The sequence below is a fragment of the Budorcas taxicolor genome, chromosome 13 (assembly GCF_023091745.1).
Source record: "Budorcas taxicolor isolate Tak-1 chromosome 13, Takin1.1, whole genome shotgun sequence".
Lineage (NCBI taxonomy): Eukaryota > Metazoa > Chordata > Mammalia > Artiodactyla > Bovidae > Budorcas > Budorcas taxicolor.
Window position 1 is genome coordinate 43,291,701 of NC_068922.1, and position 18,272 is coordinate 43,309,972.

The window sequence follows — 18,272 nt, forward strand, 5'->3', positions numbered from 1 at the left end:
GCAGGGAACTACAGAGGAGGACCCCACCCGGAGTGCCCCTTTAAGTGCCTCATGTGCTGATTTACAGAGTAGGACCCCACCCTGGGGCGGGGTCTGGCACAGGGAAGGGGGGCCCTCTATGTGCCTGATGCACAGAACAACAGGGAAGAACCCCAAGCCAAGGAGCCCTCTAAGTGCCTGAACAGGCGGAGCTATGGACAAAGACTAGTCAAAGAGGCCTTCTGATGGCCAGGTACCAGAGGCTTGAAAAAAGACTCTGATAGGGCCAATACTTCAGCAGCTCAGGCAGTCTGTATCCCTGCACATTTGGTGGCACCATGGTCCCCATGACCCAAGCAGCTCTGCTACCTTCATGTTCAACCCTCACTGGGGCAGAACTGTCACAGGCAAAAAAAAAAAAAAAAAAAGTCTTGTGTCTACACACATGGGGTCCCTTTGGTTGTGTCCAGCTCTGCGGCCCTGTGGACTGTGGCCTGCCAGGCCTGTCTATCAGGAGGTTTTCCAGGCAAGAATACTGGAGTGTATTGGAAAATACTGATTGCCATACCCTTCTGGAGCACTATATTTCCTGATGCCCTAGCCACCAACTCCCCTGAGTACTGGGTGCTGCCAGAACCCCTGTGACCCAAGGAGCTACACCACCTCCACACCTGGCCCTCACTGGGACAAACCCAGGTTCTCCAGGACAGCCTCAGGAGCAAATCCCAGTGGACAACCCACATGCAGAGGTGGAAATAAAACCACAATTGAAACCAAGGGGCAGTGTGTCTAGGGAAGAGGACCCAAAACCTTCCCACCAGCTGTATAAGTTGCAGATTAAATCCACACAATCAGCTATGCAGGCTCTGTGTCTATGGAATATATAAAAGGACATTGAGAACTCCCATAGAAGAAAACGCACTAGTTCTGATAGCTGTTGACATTGGAGGCAAGAACACACAGGAGTCGGAACAGATTAGAAAATGAATTGCCCCCACAGCAGGTCCAGACACCAGCACAATGTTGGGGGGGCATCCTAGGGAGGTGAGGTGGACTGTAACTCAAAGAGAAGGAAAGGATCCTGACAGCAGTGACTCAAGAAAAACAATTATTATTCTTGTTTTGACCTGCTGTATAGTTTCTTATGGATCTTTTTTCTTTTTTTTTTCCTCCCCCCATACCCATTGTAGTTGTTGATTTTATTATTGGCACTGTGAAATCTAATTAATCTTTTGAGTTTTTTTTTTTTCAATCACACTTTTTATTGTTGCTATAAACCTCTGCCTTTATGTTGGGCCTTTGCAGCTCTGTGGAGTTTTCTTTTATGTTGTTTTATTTTTTCTTTCCTCTTCCTTTTTTTTGTTTTTCTCTTTAAACAATTTTTAACTTTAATTTTTAAAAAATCTTCCTGTGTTTGCTTTTCCTACTGTTCTTTCCCCCAGCAGTTAATCTTTAATGTATATAAATCTTTTTTATCTACTTCTGTTTAGCTTTGCATATCTATTCTTTCTTTCTTTTCCTTTCCTGTCAGCATATTTGTTAGTTTTTTTTTTTTTTTTCATTGCTTTATTCCCCACTTGGCACCTTGCTTTAGTTTTGTTTTCCAGTTTGTGCTTTCGTTAGTTTTGTTCTTAACTGGTAGATATCATTTTTGGTATCCTTTGTTCTCCAGGTCAGTCGATTGTACCTTATTTTTGTTGGACTCTATTGATTCTGCTTATGGATGTATATGTACATGTGTATATTCCATCATTTTAATTATTATTTGCTGATTTTGTAACTCCCATTTGTCTGGAGTTCATCTTTGGTTTCCTGTTTTTGAGTATGTGCTTTAATCTCAATGCCATAACATCTGGAAGTTCACGGTTCATGTATTGCTGAAGCCTGGCTTGGAGAATTTTGAGCATTACTTTACTAGCGTGTGAGATGAGTGCAATTGTGCCGTAGTTTGAGCATTCTTTGGCATTGCCTTTCTTTGGGATTGGAATGAAAACTGACCTTTTTCAGTCCTGTGGCCAGTGCTGAGTTTTCCAAATTTGCTGGCATATTGAGTGCAGCACTTTCACAGCATCATCTTTCAGGATTTGAAATAGCTCCACTGGAATTCCATCACCTCCACTAGCTTTGTTTGTAGTGATGTTTTCTAAGGCCCACTTGACTTCACATTCCAGGATGTCCAGCTCTAGTTGAGTGTGAGTGATCACACCTTCGTGATTATCTGGGTGATGAAGATAATTTTTGTACAGTTCTTCTGTGTATTCTTGCCACCTCTTCTTAGTATCTTCTGCTTCTGTTAGGTCCAGACTATTTCTGTTCTTTATCGAGCCCATCTTTGCATGAAATATTCCCTTGGGATCTCTAATTTTCTTGAAGAGATCTCTAGTCTTTCCCATTCTGTTGTTGTCCTCTATTTCTTTGTATTGATCGCTGAAGAAGGCTTTCTTATCTCTTCTTGCTATTCTTTGGAACTCTGCATTCAGATGCTTATATCTTTCCTTTTCTCCTTTGCTTTTCGCTTTTCTTCTTTTCACAACTATTTGTAAGTCCTCCTCAGACAGCCATTTTGCTTTTTTGCATTTGTTTTCCATGGGGATGGTCTTGATCCTTGTCTCCTGTACAATGTCACGAATCTCTGTCCATAGTTCATCAGGCATTCTATCTATCAGATCTAGTCCCTTAAATCTATCTCTCACTCCCATTGTATAATCATAAGGGATTTGATTTAGGTCATACCTGAATGGTCTAGTGGTTTTCCCTACTTTCTTCAATTTCAGTTTGAATTTGGCAATAAGGAGTTCATGATCTGAGCCACAGTCAGCTCCTAGTCTTATTTTTGTTGACTGTAGAGAGCTTCTCCATCTTTGGCTGCAAAGAATATAATCAATCTGATTTCGGTGTTGACCATCTGGTGATGTCCATGTGTAGAGTCTTCTCTTCCAGATGTTCAAGCTGGTTTTAGAACAGGCAGAGGGACCAGAGGTCAAATTGCCAACATCCACTGGATCATTGAAGAAGCAAGAGTGTTTCAGAAAAACATCTATTTCTGCTTTATTGATTATGCCAAAGCCTTTGACTGTGTGGATCACAATACACTGTGGAAAATTCTGAAAGAGATGGGAATACCAGACCACCTGACCTGCCTCTTGAGAAACCTATATGCAGGTCAGGAAGCAAGAGTTAGAACTAGACATGGAACAGTGGACTGGTTCCAAATAGGAAAAGGAGTACGTCAAGGCTGTATATTGTCACCCTGCTTATCTAACTTATATGCAGAGTACATCATGAGAAATGCTGGGCTGGAAGAAGCACAAGCTGGAATCAAGATTGCCGGGAAAAATATCAATAACCTCAAATATGCAGATGACACCACCCTTATGGCAGAAAGTGAAGAGGAACTAAAAAGCCTCTTGATGAAAGTGAAAGAGGAGAGTGAAAAAGTTGGCTTAAAGCTCAACATTGAGAAAACGAAGATCATGGCATCCGGTCCCATCACTTCATGGGAAATAGATGGGGAAACAGTGGAAACAGTGTCAGACTTTATGTTTGGGGGCTCCAAAATCACTGCAGATGGTGATTGCAGTCTTGAAATTAGAAGACACTTACTCTTTGGAAGGAAAGTTATGACCAACCTAGATAACATATTCAAAAGCAGAGACATTACTTTGCCAACTAAGGTCTGTCTAGTCAAGGCTATGGTTTTTCCTGTGGTCATGTATGGATGTGAGAGTTGGACTGTGAAGAAAGCTGAGCACTGAAGAATTGATGCTTTTGAACTGTGGTGTTGGAGAAGACTCTTGAGAGTCCCTTGGACTGCAAGGAGATCCAACCAGCCCATTCTGAAGGAGATCAGCCCTGGGATTTCTTTGAAGGGAATGATGCTGAAGCTGAAACTCCAGTACTTTGGCCACCTCATGAGAAGAGTTGACTCATTGGAAAAGACTGTGATGCTGGGAGGGATTGGGGGCACGAGGAGAAGGGGACGACCAAGGATGAGATGGCTGGATGGCATCACTGACTCGATGGACGTGAGTCTGAGTGAATTATGGAAGTTGGTGATGGACAAGGAGGGCTGGTGTGCTGTAATTCATGGGGTCGTAAAGAGTCAGTTATGACTGAGTGACTGAACTGAACTGAACTGAATGCCATAACAAACCACTTGTGGAGTCTTTGCTCCTGACCAGAGATCAAACCCTGAGCCTTTGGCATGGAAGTACTGATCCAAGACTGTAGAGAACCAGAGGACTAATCCTAGGAAGTATAAAATAGAGAGAACTCCCACAAAGGAAATCACTTGAATACAAGACCAGCATCACCCAACCACCAGTAGCACCCTGTGCAGGACACCTCATCCAAACAACAAACAAAATAAAAATACAAACCTAGTCATCATCAGACAGGATTACCACCTCACTCAGCCTTGCCCATCAGAGCAAAAATAAACAAACAACAAAAATAGCATAAATCTCACCCTATATGAAGCTTACACAAACCATTGCACCAACCTTGGGGCAGGGGGAAGAAACCAAAAGGAAGAAAGAATTCAACCTTGAAGCCTAGGAAAAAGAAACCTCAAGCACAATAAGTTAAAAAAAAAAAAATGAAAAGGCAGAGAAATACTGCAGAAATGAAGGAACAAACTAGAAACACAGAAGTCCAAATAAATAAAGACAAAATAGACAAACTACCTGAAAAGGAATTCAGAATAATGATAGTAAAAATGACCAAAAATCTTGAAAACAGAATGGAGAAAATGCAGGAATCAATTAATTAACAAAGACCTAGAAGAATTAAAGAATAATCATACAGAGACAAACAACCCAGTTATTGAAGTTAAAATTATTCTAGAAGGAATCAATAGCAGCATATATGAAGCAGAGAACGAATCAGTGAGCTGGAAGATAAAATGATGGAAATAACTCCTGAAGAGCAGAATAAAGTAAAAAGAATGAAAAGAACTGAGGATAGTCTCAGAGACCTCTGGGACTATATCAAAATCACTAATATTCAAATTATAGGGGTCTCCAAAGAAGAAGAGAAAAAGAAAGTGTATGAGAAACTTTTCGAAGAGATTACAGTTGGAAATTTCCCCAGCATGGAAAAGGAAATAGTCAATCAAATCCAAGAATCACAAAGAGTCCCATACAGGATAAACCCAAGGAGAAACACATCAACACAGACACTAATCAAACTAACAAAGATTAAACACAAAGAAAAAATATTAAAAGAAGCAAGGGAAAAGCAACAAGTAACACACAAGGGAAACCCCATACATTTAACAGCTGACCTTGCAGCAGAAACTCTGCAGGCCAGAAGGGAATGGTAGAATATTTTTAAAGTACTGAAAGGGAAAAATCTACAACCAAGATTACTCTATGTGGAAAGGATCTCATTCAAAATTGATGGAGAAATCAAAAACTTTTTAGACAAGCAAAAGTTAAGAGAATTCAGTACCACCAAACCAGCTTTACAACAAATGTTAAAGGGACTTATATAGTCAAGAAATACAAGAGAAGAAAAAGATCTACAAAATCAAGCCCTAACAATTAAGAAAATGGCAAAGGAACATATATATATATATCAATAATTACTTTAAACGTAAATGGATTAAATGCTCCAACCAAAAGACACAGATTGGCTGGTGGGATACAAAAACAAGACACCTACTTCAGACCTCAAGACACATAAAGACTGAAAGTGAGAGGATGGAGAAATATATTCCATGCAAGTGGAAAGTAAAAGAAAGCTGGAGTAGCAATGCTCATATCAGACAAAAAGGACCTTAAAATAAAGAATATTTCAAGAGATAAGGAAAGACACTACATAATGATCAAGGGATCAATCCAAGAGGCAGACATAACAACTGTAAATATCTATGCACCCAGCATAGGAGCACCTCAATACATAAGACAAACAGTAACAGACATAAAAGGAGAAATTGACAGTAATGCAATAATAGTAGGAGACTTTAACACCCCACTCACACCAACGGACAGATCATCAAAACAGAAATAAAGAAGCACGAGTCTTAAATGATACATTAAATGAGATGGATCTAATTGATATCTTCAGGATATTCCATATAAATGCAGAAGAATACATCTTCTCAAGTGCACATGAAAAATTTTCCAGGATAGACCACATCTTGGGTCACAAATCACGTGTCAGTAAGTTTAAGAAAATTGAAATCGTATCTAGAATCTTTTTGGACCACAATGTTATGAGACTAGATATCAATTACAAGTAAAAAACTGTTAGAAACACAAACACATGGAGATTAAATAATATATTTCTAAATAACCAACAGGTTACTGAAGAAATCAAAAGGGAAATCAAAAGATTTCTAGAAAGAAATGACAATGAAGCATGAGAACTCAAAACCTATGGGATGCAGCAAAAGCACTTCTAACAGGGAAGTTTATTGCAAAACAATCCTACATCAAGAAACAAGAAAAACATTCAATTGACAACATAACTTTACACTTGAAACAACTGGAAAAAGAAGAACAACCCCCCCGCCCCCCGCCCCAATTAGTAGAAGGAAAGAAGTTATAAAGATCAGAGCAGAAATAAATGAAAAAAAGTAAAAGAATCAATAGTAAAGATTAATAAAACTAAAAGTTGATTCTTTGAGAAGATAAACAAAATTGAGGGCTATGGTTTTTCCAGTGGTCATGTATGGATGCCAGAGCTGGACTATGAAGAAAGCTGAGCACCGAAGAATTGATGCTTTTGAACTGTGGTGTTGGAGAAGACTCTTGAGAGTCCCTTGGACTGCAAGGAGATCCAACCAGTCCATCGTAGAGGAAATCAGTCCTGGGTGTTCATTGGAAGGACTGATGCTGGAGCTGATGCTGGCCAATACTTTGGCCACCTGATGCAAACAGCTGACTCAGGAGAAGGGGACGACAGAAGATGAGATGTTTGGATGGCATCACCGACTCGATGGACATGAGTCTGGGTGAACTCGGGAGTTGGTAATGGACAAGCAGGCCTGGCGTGCTACAGTTCATGGGGTCATAAAGAGTCGGACAGGACTGAGTGACTGAACTGAACTGAACTTAGCCAGACTCATCAAGAAAAAAAAAAGAGAGAGAAGAATCAATTCAACAAAATTAGAAATGAAAAAGGAAAGGTTACAACTGACAGTGCAGAAATATAGAGGATTGTAAAAGACTATTATGAACAACTATATGGCAATAGAATGGATAACCTGGAAGAAATGGACAGATTCTTAGAAAAGTTCAATTTTTCCAGATTGAACCAGGAAGAAATAGAAATTATGAACAACCCAGTTACAAGCACTGAAATAGAAGCTGTGATCAAAAATCTCCAAAATAACAAAAGCCCAGGACCTGATGTCTTCACAGGAGAATTCTATCAAATATTTCGGAGAAGGCAATGGCATCCCATTCCAGTACTCTTGCCTGGAATATTTAGGGAAGAGCTAATCCCTATCCTTCTAAAACTCTTTCAAAAAATTGCAGAGGAAGGAACACCTCCAAACTTATTCTACGAGGCCATCATCACCCTGATCCCAAAACCAGGCAAAGACAACACACAAAAAGAAAACTATAGGCCAATATCACTGCTGATCATAGATGCAAAAATCCTCAACCAAATTTCAGCAAACAGAATTCAACAACAAATAAAAAAGCTCATACACCATGATCAAGTTTGGTTCATTCCAGGGATGCAAGCATTCTTTAATATATGCAAATCAATCAATGCGATACACCATATTAACAAATTGAAAGATAAAAACCATATGATAATCTCAATAGATGCAGAAAAAGCCTTTGACAAAATTCAGCACACATCTATGATAAGCCTGCAGCAAACATTATTCTCAATGGTGAAAAACTGAAAGCATTCCCCTTAAGGTCAGGAACAAAACAAGGGTGTCCACTTTGACCACTATTATTCAACATACTTTTGAAAGTCCTAGGTACAACATCCAGAGGCAAAAGAAATAAAAGGAATCCAGTTAGAAAAGAAGTAAAGCTCTCACTGTTTGCTGAGGACATGATACTGTACATAGAAAACCCTAAAGTAATTTCTGTCAGAAATTACTAGAGCTAATCAGTGAATTTAGCAAAATCAATACACAGAAATCATTTGCATTTCTATATACTAACAATGAAAAATCAGAAGGAGAAATTAAGGAATCAATCCAGTCACTATTCCAACAAAAAGAATAAATTATCTAGGAATAAACTTACCTAAGGAGACCAAATAATTGTACACAGAAAATTATAAGACACTGATGAAAGAAATCAAAGACGACATAAACAGATGGAGAGACATTCCACGTTCCTGGATGTGAAGAATCAATATTGTGAAAATAAGTACACTACTAAACACAATCTACAGATTAAATGCAATTCCTATCAAACTACCAATGGCATTTCCACAGAACTAGAAGAAAAAAATTTCACAATTCATATGGAAACACAAACGACCCCAAATAGCCAAAGCAGTCATGAGAAAGAAGAATGGAGCTGGAGGAATCAACCTTCCTGACTTCAGGTTATACTACAAAGCTACAGTCATCAAGACAGTATGGTACCTGCATAAAAACAGACATATAGACCAATGGAACAAGATAGAAAGCCCAGAAATAAACTCATGCACCTATGGGTACCTTATTTTTGACAAAGGAGGCAAGAATATACAATGAGGCAAAGACAGCCTCTTCAATAAATGATTCTGGGAAAACTTGACAGGTACATGATACACAAAGATAAATTCCAGATGAATTAAAGACCTATGTAAGACCAGAAACTGAAACTCTTAGAGGAAAACAGGCTGAACACTCAATGATGTAAAACAAAGCAAGATCCTGTATGACCCACCTCCTAGAGTAATAGAAATAAAAACAAAAGTAAACAAGTGGAACCTGATTAAACTTAAAAGCTTTTGCATAGCAAAGGAAATTATAAGCAAAGTGAAAAGCCAACCATCAGAATGGGAGAAAGTAAAAGTGAAAGTTGAACAGTAGTGTCCAACACTTTGTGACCCCATGGACAGTATAGTCCATGGAATTCTCCAGGCCAGAATACTGCGGTGGGTAGCTGTTCCATTCTCCAGGGGATCTTCACAACCAAGGGATCAATCCAGGTCTCCTGCATTGCAAGCAGATTCTTTACCAGCTGAGCCACCAGGGAAGCACCCCTACGAAATTAGGTGAAAATTATGTCTTGGTCTTGCAGGGGTGTCCATGTGTGGACGGGTCCCTGAGCAGTCTTTTTGCCCAGAGAATCTGGAGCAGAGCTGGAGCTGATGTTGGCAGGGTCACCCCTTCTCCGGGGAGTGCTGGCAGGTGGCAACTGGCAGCTTGGTGGGAGGGGGAGAGAGGCTACCCCAGAGCCAAGTGTGAGCAGAGGTTTCTGTGTTCACTGGGTGTCCTGACCCTACTGGGCCATGTGGGTCCCAAGGTGCTGGAGCAGAACTCTGATGGTTGGGTCCAAACTCATTCCACCCCCTGTAAGTGTGCACTGCCCTTCCTCACCCTTGCCCTGTCCAGGTGTCTGTGTGTATGTTGCTGTGTGTGTTGCTGTCTGTGTGTGTGTGTTCCTGTGTGTGTCTGTGTTCATAATTGGGTACCTGAAACAACAGGTAAAAATTCGCTCTGGTAGATTTGTTTCTTGTCATGACTTTTCTTCATTAGTTTGCCTGTCATGCTCCTAGTCCTGGGATCAGCCCAACAGGAAAACCAAGGGGTCTCAGTCATTTCTGAGACATCATCATGCCTGGCCTAAGAATGGCTTTCTGATTCCCATAAATTTGACTGTATTTTGAATGCCTTATGTCCCCCAAAGCCACACCCCAGTTCTATTCAGGGATTTATTAATACATGGTCTAGTCTATGTCTCAACCCTTATTCCTTTGTCCTTGGGTCCATGTATATATATACATAGTTCCTCTGTAGCTGTTATAGCCACTCCAGCTGCTCTTCATTTTAAGTTTAGAGTTAAGTGGAATAGATACCAGTCTCCAGACAGTATCCAGGTAAGTTGGAACATTGCACATAAGGTTTTCTCTGATCATTCTGGTTTGAGGGAGGCAACTAGAACTGATCAATACTGCACTGCCCAGGCATGAGGAGGATACGGGTGAGTAACACACAATGAAAATTTCTGTCATTCTGTTCTGGATTTTTCCTAGTTGCCTGTTCACTTTTTGTGCTATAGATCATTGTTTGACTGTTTTCCAGAGCTCCTATGAGGGTTTTCAGCTGCCTTCTCTTTCTTTTCTTGTCATTCCATGAGAGAATTCAGTCTTCCCATTTCACCATTTTGCTGACATCACTGCACATGTTAAATTTCACAATATCGTGTTCTATAAGTGCATCACAATTTCCCTTGCTTTTCCAAATTAGTTGTATTTTGTTTATAGGTTTTTCTTTTATGAACAATGTGAACAGCTAGTAAATTATGTAAAATGTGTGTCAGTTACATTATGAGAGTACTATTAGAGTTATATAACTAAGTACAATGTATAAACACTAGAGTCTCTTTGCACACTGCACACAATATCCTAAAACTGTTAATAATTAACTTCCAATAAGCTCTTTGCTGAAATGTCTGGTTTCCATATCATGTTCAGGATTTCACCAGTCAAGTCTGTAAAGCATAATAATTTTTCTAGTGGAAAATGTAAAAAGGAAAATTTATTTTCATTTTAAGTTTTGATTCTTTATAAAGGGATTAATTTTCAAAAATGCTTATTAAACACTTTTAGATTGTTTGATTTGTGTATGTGTGTATGTTTGTACTGTAAACTGTTGTTCCAACTGATGTTTGATTGAGATTGGCTTTGTAATAGAAAAATAAAAAATATTGCTCTTGTGGAAGTTTCTAGTCTAAAATATGGTCAATAATTGTTCAGCACATACCATCATTATATAATAATGTTCTACTGCTAAAAAAAAGCAAACAAGCTAACTGATTTCAATCCTGTTCTTACTCAATGGGCACTGGTTTAATCATGCTCCTCCTGCAATATATCTGCTAACATTGGATGGTGCAGCTGGGGTGTTACCTTCCTGTTATTCCTAACCTGGGAAGGAAGAAGAAAAACATCAGTCTGCTTACTCCAAGGAGAAATAGGCAATGGATCCCAAAAGCAAGAGAGTGAAACTTAATGATGGCCACTTCATTCCTGTCCTGGGATTTGGAACCTATGCACCTCCAGAAGTAACCTGAGTAGTTGTGGGTCAATATATAAACATGAGTGCAAGGGACTTGGATTGTGAAGCACTGAGCTCCTGTGTGACTCTGGGAGGATCACATCATTCCACTAACCAGGCTGGAACCATGCCCTATGAAAGAGGATAGAGCATTCAGTCTTCACTCTGCCTCAGGGTATGAAACTGTGCTCACCTGTAGATTACTCTGGGTCTGGGTTCCCCTCCACTTTCCATTCCTTTTCCAGCTTGGCAGAAGAGGTGAGACTCGGCTGTCAAGATCACTGTCAGCTGCTTTCCTTTGTGGGTGACTGCAGTTGCAAGGTTTCTCTGTACATTAGTTCAGAAATTCTTCCCTGCTTCCAATAATACATGACTCAGGGAAGTATTTGAGGTGGCAGGTCCTGAAGATGAGGTGACTGAAAACTAATGGAAGAGAATTGCTTTTCTACAGTGGGATACCTGCTTGGTGCCAGGCAAGGAACACTCCAGCTGCTTTTTGCCTTGTGCTTCTGTTTCTGCTTGGAAACTTCTGATGGGAACCGTAGTATCATTAGAGGGGCTAAGATACAATCTTACAGGCCAGGTTTTGTAATGTATCCTGGGGTTTTGTAATGTGTTTTTATTAATTGTACGGGAGACAGGGATCAAGAACATCCCCATGGAAAAGAAATGCAAAAAAGCAAAATGGCTCTCTGGGGAGGCCTTACAAATAGCTGTGAAAAGAAGAGAAGTGAAAAGCAAAGGAGAAAAGGAAAGATGTAAGCATCTGAATGCAGGGTTCCAAAGAATAGCAAGAAGAGATAAGAAAGCCTTCTTTAGCCATCAGTGCAAAGAAATAGAGGAAAACAACAGAATGGGAAAGACTAGAGATCTCTTCAAGAAAATTAGAGATCCCAAGGGAATATTTCATGCAAAGATGGGCTCGATAAAGGACAGACATGGTATGGACCTAACAGAAGCAGAAGATACTAAGAAGAGGTGGCAAGAATACACAGAAGAACTGTACAAAAAAGATCTTCATGACCCGGATAATCACGATGATGTGATCACTCATCTAGAGCCAGACATCCCGGAATGTGAGGTCAAGTGGGCCTTAGAAAGCATCACTAAAAGCAAAGCTAGTGGAGGTGGTGGAATTCCAGTGGAGCTATTTCAAATCCTGAAAGATGATGTTGTGAAAGTGCTGCACTCAATATGCCAGCAAATTGGGAAAACTCAGCAGTGGCCACAGGACTGGAAAAGGTCCGTTTTCATTCCAATCTCAAAGAAAGGCAATGCCAAAGAATGCTTAAACTACCACACAATTGCACTCATCTCACATGCTAGTAAAGTAATGCTCAAAATTCTCCTAGCCAAGCTTCAGCAATACGTGAACCGAGAACTTCCTGATGTTCAAGCTGGTTTTAGAGAAGGCAGAGGAACCAGAGATCAAACTGCCAACATCCTTTGGATCATGGAAAAAGCAAGAGAGTTCCAGAAAAACATCTATTTCTGCTTTATTGATTATGCCAAAGCCTTTGACTGTGTGGAACACAATAAACTGTGGAAAATTCTGAAAGAGATGGGAAAACCAGAGCCCCTGACCTGCCTCTTGAGAAATCTGTATGCAGGTCAGGAAGCAACAGTTAGAACTGGACATGGAACAACAGACTGGTTGCAAATAGGAAAAGGAGTATGTCAAGGCTGTATATTGTCACCCTGCTTATTTAACTTACATGGAGAATACATCATGAGAAACGCTGGACTGGAAGAAACACAAGCTGGAATCAAGACTGCCGGGAGAAATATCAATAACCTCAGATATGCAGATGACACCACCCTTATGGCAGAAAGTGAAGAGGAACTAAAAAGCCTCTTGATGAAAGTGAAAGAGGAGAGTGAAAAAGTTGGCTTAAAGCTCAACATTCAGAAAACGAAGATCATGGCATCCTGTCCCATCACTCCATGGGAAATAGGTGGAGAAACAGTGGAAACAGTGTCAGACTTTTTTTTTTTTGGGCTCCAGAATCACTGCAGATGGTGATTGCAGCCATGAAATTAAAAGACACTTACTCCTCAGAAGAAAAGTTATGACCAACCTAGATAGTATATGCAAAAGCAGAGACATTACTTTGTCGACTAAGGTCTGTCTAGTCAGTTCAGTTCATTTCAGTCGCTCAGTCAAGTCCAACTCTTTGTGACGCCATGAATCGCAGCACGCCAGGCCTCCTTGTCCATCACCAGCTCCCGGAGTTCACTCAGACTCACGTCCATCGAGTCACTGATGCCATCCAGCCATCTCATCCTGGGTCGTCCCCTACTCCTCCTGCCCCCAATCCCTCCCAGCATCAGAGTCTTTTCCAATGAGTCAACTCTTCGCATGAGGTGTCCAAAGTACTGGAGCTTCAGCTTTAGCATCATTCCTTCCAAAGAAATCCCAGGGTTGATCTCCTTCAGAATGGACTGGTTGGATTTCCTTGCAGTCCAAGGGACTCTCAAGAGTCTTCTCCAATACCACGGTTGAAACTCATCAATTCTTCGGTGCTCAGCCTTCTTCACAGTCCAATTCTCACAGTCCAACTCTCACATGACCACAGGAAAAACCATAGCCTTGACTAGACGGACCTTAGTTGGCAAGGTAATGTCTCTACTTTTGAATATACTATCTAGGTTGGTCATAACTTTTCTTCCAAGGAGTAAGCGTCTTTTAATTTCATGGCTGCAGTCACCATCTGCAGTGATTTTGGAGCCCCCCAAAATAAAGTCTGACACTGTTTCCACTGTTTCCCCATCTCTTTCCCATGAAGTAATGGGACCAGATGCCATGATCTTCGTTTTCTGAATGTTGAGCTTTAAGCCAGCTTTTTCACTCTCCTCTTTCACTTTCATCAAGAGGCTTTTTAGCTCCTCTTCACTTTCTGCCATAAGGGTGGTGTCATCTGCATATCTAGTCAAGGCTATGGTTTTTCCAGTAGTCATGTATAGATGTGAGAGTTGGACTGTGAAGAAGGCTGAGTGCTGAAGAATTGATGCTTTTGAACTGTGGTGTTAGAGAAGACTCTTGACAGTCCCTTGGACTGCAAGGAGATCCAACCAGTCCATTCTGAAGGAGATCAACCCTGGGATTTCTTTGGAAGGAATGATGCTAAAGCTGAAGCTCCAGTACTTTGGATACCTCATGCGAAGAGTTGACTCATTGGAAAAGACTCTGATGCTGGGAGGGATTGGGGGCAGGAGGAGAAGGGGATGACCGAGGATGAGATGGCTGGATGGCATCAGTGACTCGATGGAAGCGAGTCTGAGTGAACTCCGGGAGTTGGTGACGGGCAGGGAGGCCTGGCGTGCTGTGATTCATGGGGTCACAAAGAATTCGACACGACTGAGTGACTGAACTGAACTGAACTGATCTAATCAAATGTATAGCATAGCTTTTGATTACTCAGTCTTGGACTGGTTCTCCTAGCCATGTCTATTATAAAATTAACTGTATAAATATACTTTTCTCTGTTTTTCTGTTGATGTTGGCATTTCCAGTTTTCATTTAATGTTCTAGTCTTTCCTTTAGCCTTTGAAAACTTTTAGTCTTTCTCTGTCATATTAATATTGCCTTTGCATATAATCTGACACTCTTCTCTTTGGGCATTCTACAGGTGGAATGTCACCCTTATCTCAACCAGAGCAAACTGTTGGATTTCTGCAAGTCACATGAAATTGTTCTTGTTGCCTATGCTGCTCTGGGATTCCAACGAGTAAAAGAATGGTATTGAATCCTAATGAAGACAACGGGGATTTGCCCTGAAATTCAATTTTTGATGAAATAATTTAAATAACACAGCACTCAGATAACTCTCATAGGCAGAGGGGAGAGAGGAGTGGGATGAAATGAATCCTTCTCTTTTATCTTCCCATCACCAAGACAATTTTTCTACATTGTATTAGCTTGTAGACTCATCAATAACAAATATCTGCATTGAAATCTATATAGAATCCCCCAGTTGAGACCAGAGACACAGGCTGATGTCATGATTTACTTTTAAACTAATTAACACATTTGTAAAAACAGATGTTGCAGACCTCACTTACCTTAAATCTAAATTTGGGATAATAATATGCTCAGTATATCATGATAGAAAAAAATTCAGTTTGAAGCATTTCTATGAACATCTATAGAAAAATAATGATAAAATAAATGTCTCTTATTTTTGAGACTACTCAATATTTATCAGTACCTTAAAAAGTGAAATTTAAAAAGAATTCTTGGGCTTTCCCTACTGTTTCTCTATTCATGCCCTTGATTGCAGAAGAAAAACAACCCCTGAGAATTAAAGAAAATAATCCACAATTTGGCATTCTGGTCTCAACTCAATAATGCATCCGAATCACCTGCAGAGCTCTCTAAACACAGAATGGGAAGTGACTCAGTTGAGGTTCTGATTCAGTTTGTCTTCAGCTCAGCCATGGAATTTGTATTTCTAATAAGATCCCAAGTGATGCTGATGCTGCCGGTCCCTGGACCTCACTTTGGGAAGCACTGGTCTGGAGTGGACCTACTTGTTCTTTGTGAAAAGCCTTCTTAGAAACTGCATAGTCTCAGCTCCTCAGCATTTCTGAAATTCCTTCCAGGGTGAACCCAAACCACCCCGTTCTCCTGGAGGACCCGGTTCTCTCTGCCATTGCTCAAAAGCACAAGAAAACGGCAGCTCTGGTTGCCCTTCACTACCAGATACAACGTGGGGTTGTGGTTCTGGCCAAGGGTAACAACAAGAAGTGGATCAAAGAGAACATGCAGGTGACGAGCAGGGCTGTGGGCAGAGGGCTCCTAAGGAAAATACCTTAGTTTCTCTGTTCTCAATTGATAAAATTGCATTATGTGATTTTTCTTAGACTGTTTGAACTGCTCTATCAAAATACCACAGGCTGAGTGGCTGTGAAAAAAATTAAATTTGTTTCTCACAGTTGTGAAGCTGTAGATCTGAGATCAGGATCCGGGTGGTTGGGTGAGGGCTCTCCTCCAGGTCACAGGCTTCTCCTTGTATCTTTACATGTTGGAGGGGAAACACAGCTCTCCCAAGTCTCTTATATGAATATGATATTCTTGAAATCTCATTTACGAGGCCTCTGACATCATGACCTACTCCTCCCACAAAGGCTCCATTTTTAACACCATAACATGTGAATTTGGGGGCACAAAAATTTTCTTTAACTTCCAAAGCCTTGTGGTTTTATTACTATTTCCCTGAATACTAATAGGGTTTCATCTTCATACATTTAATCTTTTTGAGTTTCTGTCTTTGTGAAGTTCCTCTTAATGACTTTGTCCACTTTAGCTAGGTTGTTTCTCTTTTGATTTATTTGTAGGAGACCATTATTCTGCCCTTAGCTGTACAGGAAAGTCTCCCGAGTTTCAGGATTTAATGCGGAGTTCATTTGTGTATCTGAATCTGTGGTTTGAAAATGAGCCTGCACTCAGCTCTGCTGTTGTCCTCTAGGCTGGGCTCTTTTGTGCATTTTCAGTTCAGTGCTGAGCAGCTCGGGAGTTCTGCTTTAGCAGGTGGATGTGGCTCTTGTCAGAGGAGCCTGAAGACTCCTCTGTATAGTTTTTATTGCCTAGAATAAGGCTACTAACCTAGTCTTCTTTTCAGCACTGTGATATGATTCTCAGTCAGTGAGTGGGGAGAAAAACCTCTTCCTTTGGGGTCACAAAGAGTCGGACATACTAAGTGACTGAATAACAAAAACAACTGTCCATATTTTCCACAGATTTTCCTTGTCAACTCTGCCACATATCACGTGTCCATAAGTACATTTCTGCCCAATCATTTCTATTTAACGATTTCTGTACTGTGCTACTGAAGTAAAAAATAAGTTTTGCTTTTCAGTATGGTACATTCTTCTATTTTAAGGATGTCTTGACTGCTTTTGACTAGTTCTTCTCTTATTTAAAATTCAGTATCACTATACCAACTTCCACAACAGAATATGCGTTTAAGTCTTTGGTTCATGTTGCATTGAAAGAAGAGAACTCATTGGAGAAAATGAATTTCTTTACAAAATTGAGCTTTCCATTTCATTGTTATAAAGTGAATTTTTAATAATTTGTTGTTCCTTAATGTTTAAACACTTTTCATAACTCTCCCCAGGAAGGTATATACATAAAGTTTTTTTTAGATCCAATCATATATAATGAGTAGTTTGATATCAGATTCCTGAACAGGCTTTCTCAGGGGAGCCTCCTTCCCACATTGCTTCAGCTGAATGCTGTAACCCTTAGGGTGTGTTGGGGAGAGGCAATCAGTCTAATGTCAGCTCAAGTTCAGGTATCGAGTCAGGAGTGTCTAAAAGCAGTGTGTTTGGAAAAAAGAAAACGGTTTTAGATTTTTTGTCTGAAGTAATTCACTTAGAAAGATAAGTGACTGATGCACTGTAATGTTTGTGAGGTGGACAGAGAAGGAGAAGGTGTGGGAAGGGAGAGGTGAAAACTCAGCAGAAGGTCCAAGGCTTGTTCATCTGGAAGCTGAGGAGAGACATGGCTTCCCTGTCCCCTCTTCTTGTCTCCATCCAGTTGGAAAGTCCTCCAGTCCCCAGGGGAAGGCTGGCTCCTTGGGGGATAGGTCAATGTGATTCTTCTTTCCTTCCAGGTGTTTGAGTTTGAACTGACTCCAGAAGATGTGAAAGCAATCGATGGCCTCAACAGAAATATAAGATATTACGAATGTCAACCGTAAGTGACTTGCCTATGTTTCCCACAAATACTGTTTTCTGTAGTAGGCAGGTCAGCAGGAGAACTTAGCTTTTAAAAAGCTTAAATCTAGGAAAACAGTGCTGATTCCTAGAGTAGGAGTAAACCAGGGGCTTCCTGCAGACCTCAGACCAGAGGTTTCCTCCAGGGCTCTGTCTCTGACCAAGAGGAATGTGATGGGGCCCAGGCCAGCCCATCAATAAAATCACTCAGTTGGCATCGTGGTGAATTCACTATTTTGTGCCCCTAATCCCTGTGCCTGGTATGCCTCCTCTCAAGACTGAGGGACCCAGGAAACACAGAAGGCACAGGGCCTGCAGCCCTGTATTCTTTCAGGGTCCTGTGAACATGTTTAATCTCTATTTCTTTCTACGTCAGTGGAAAATT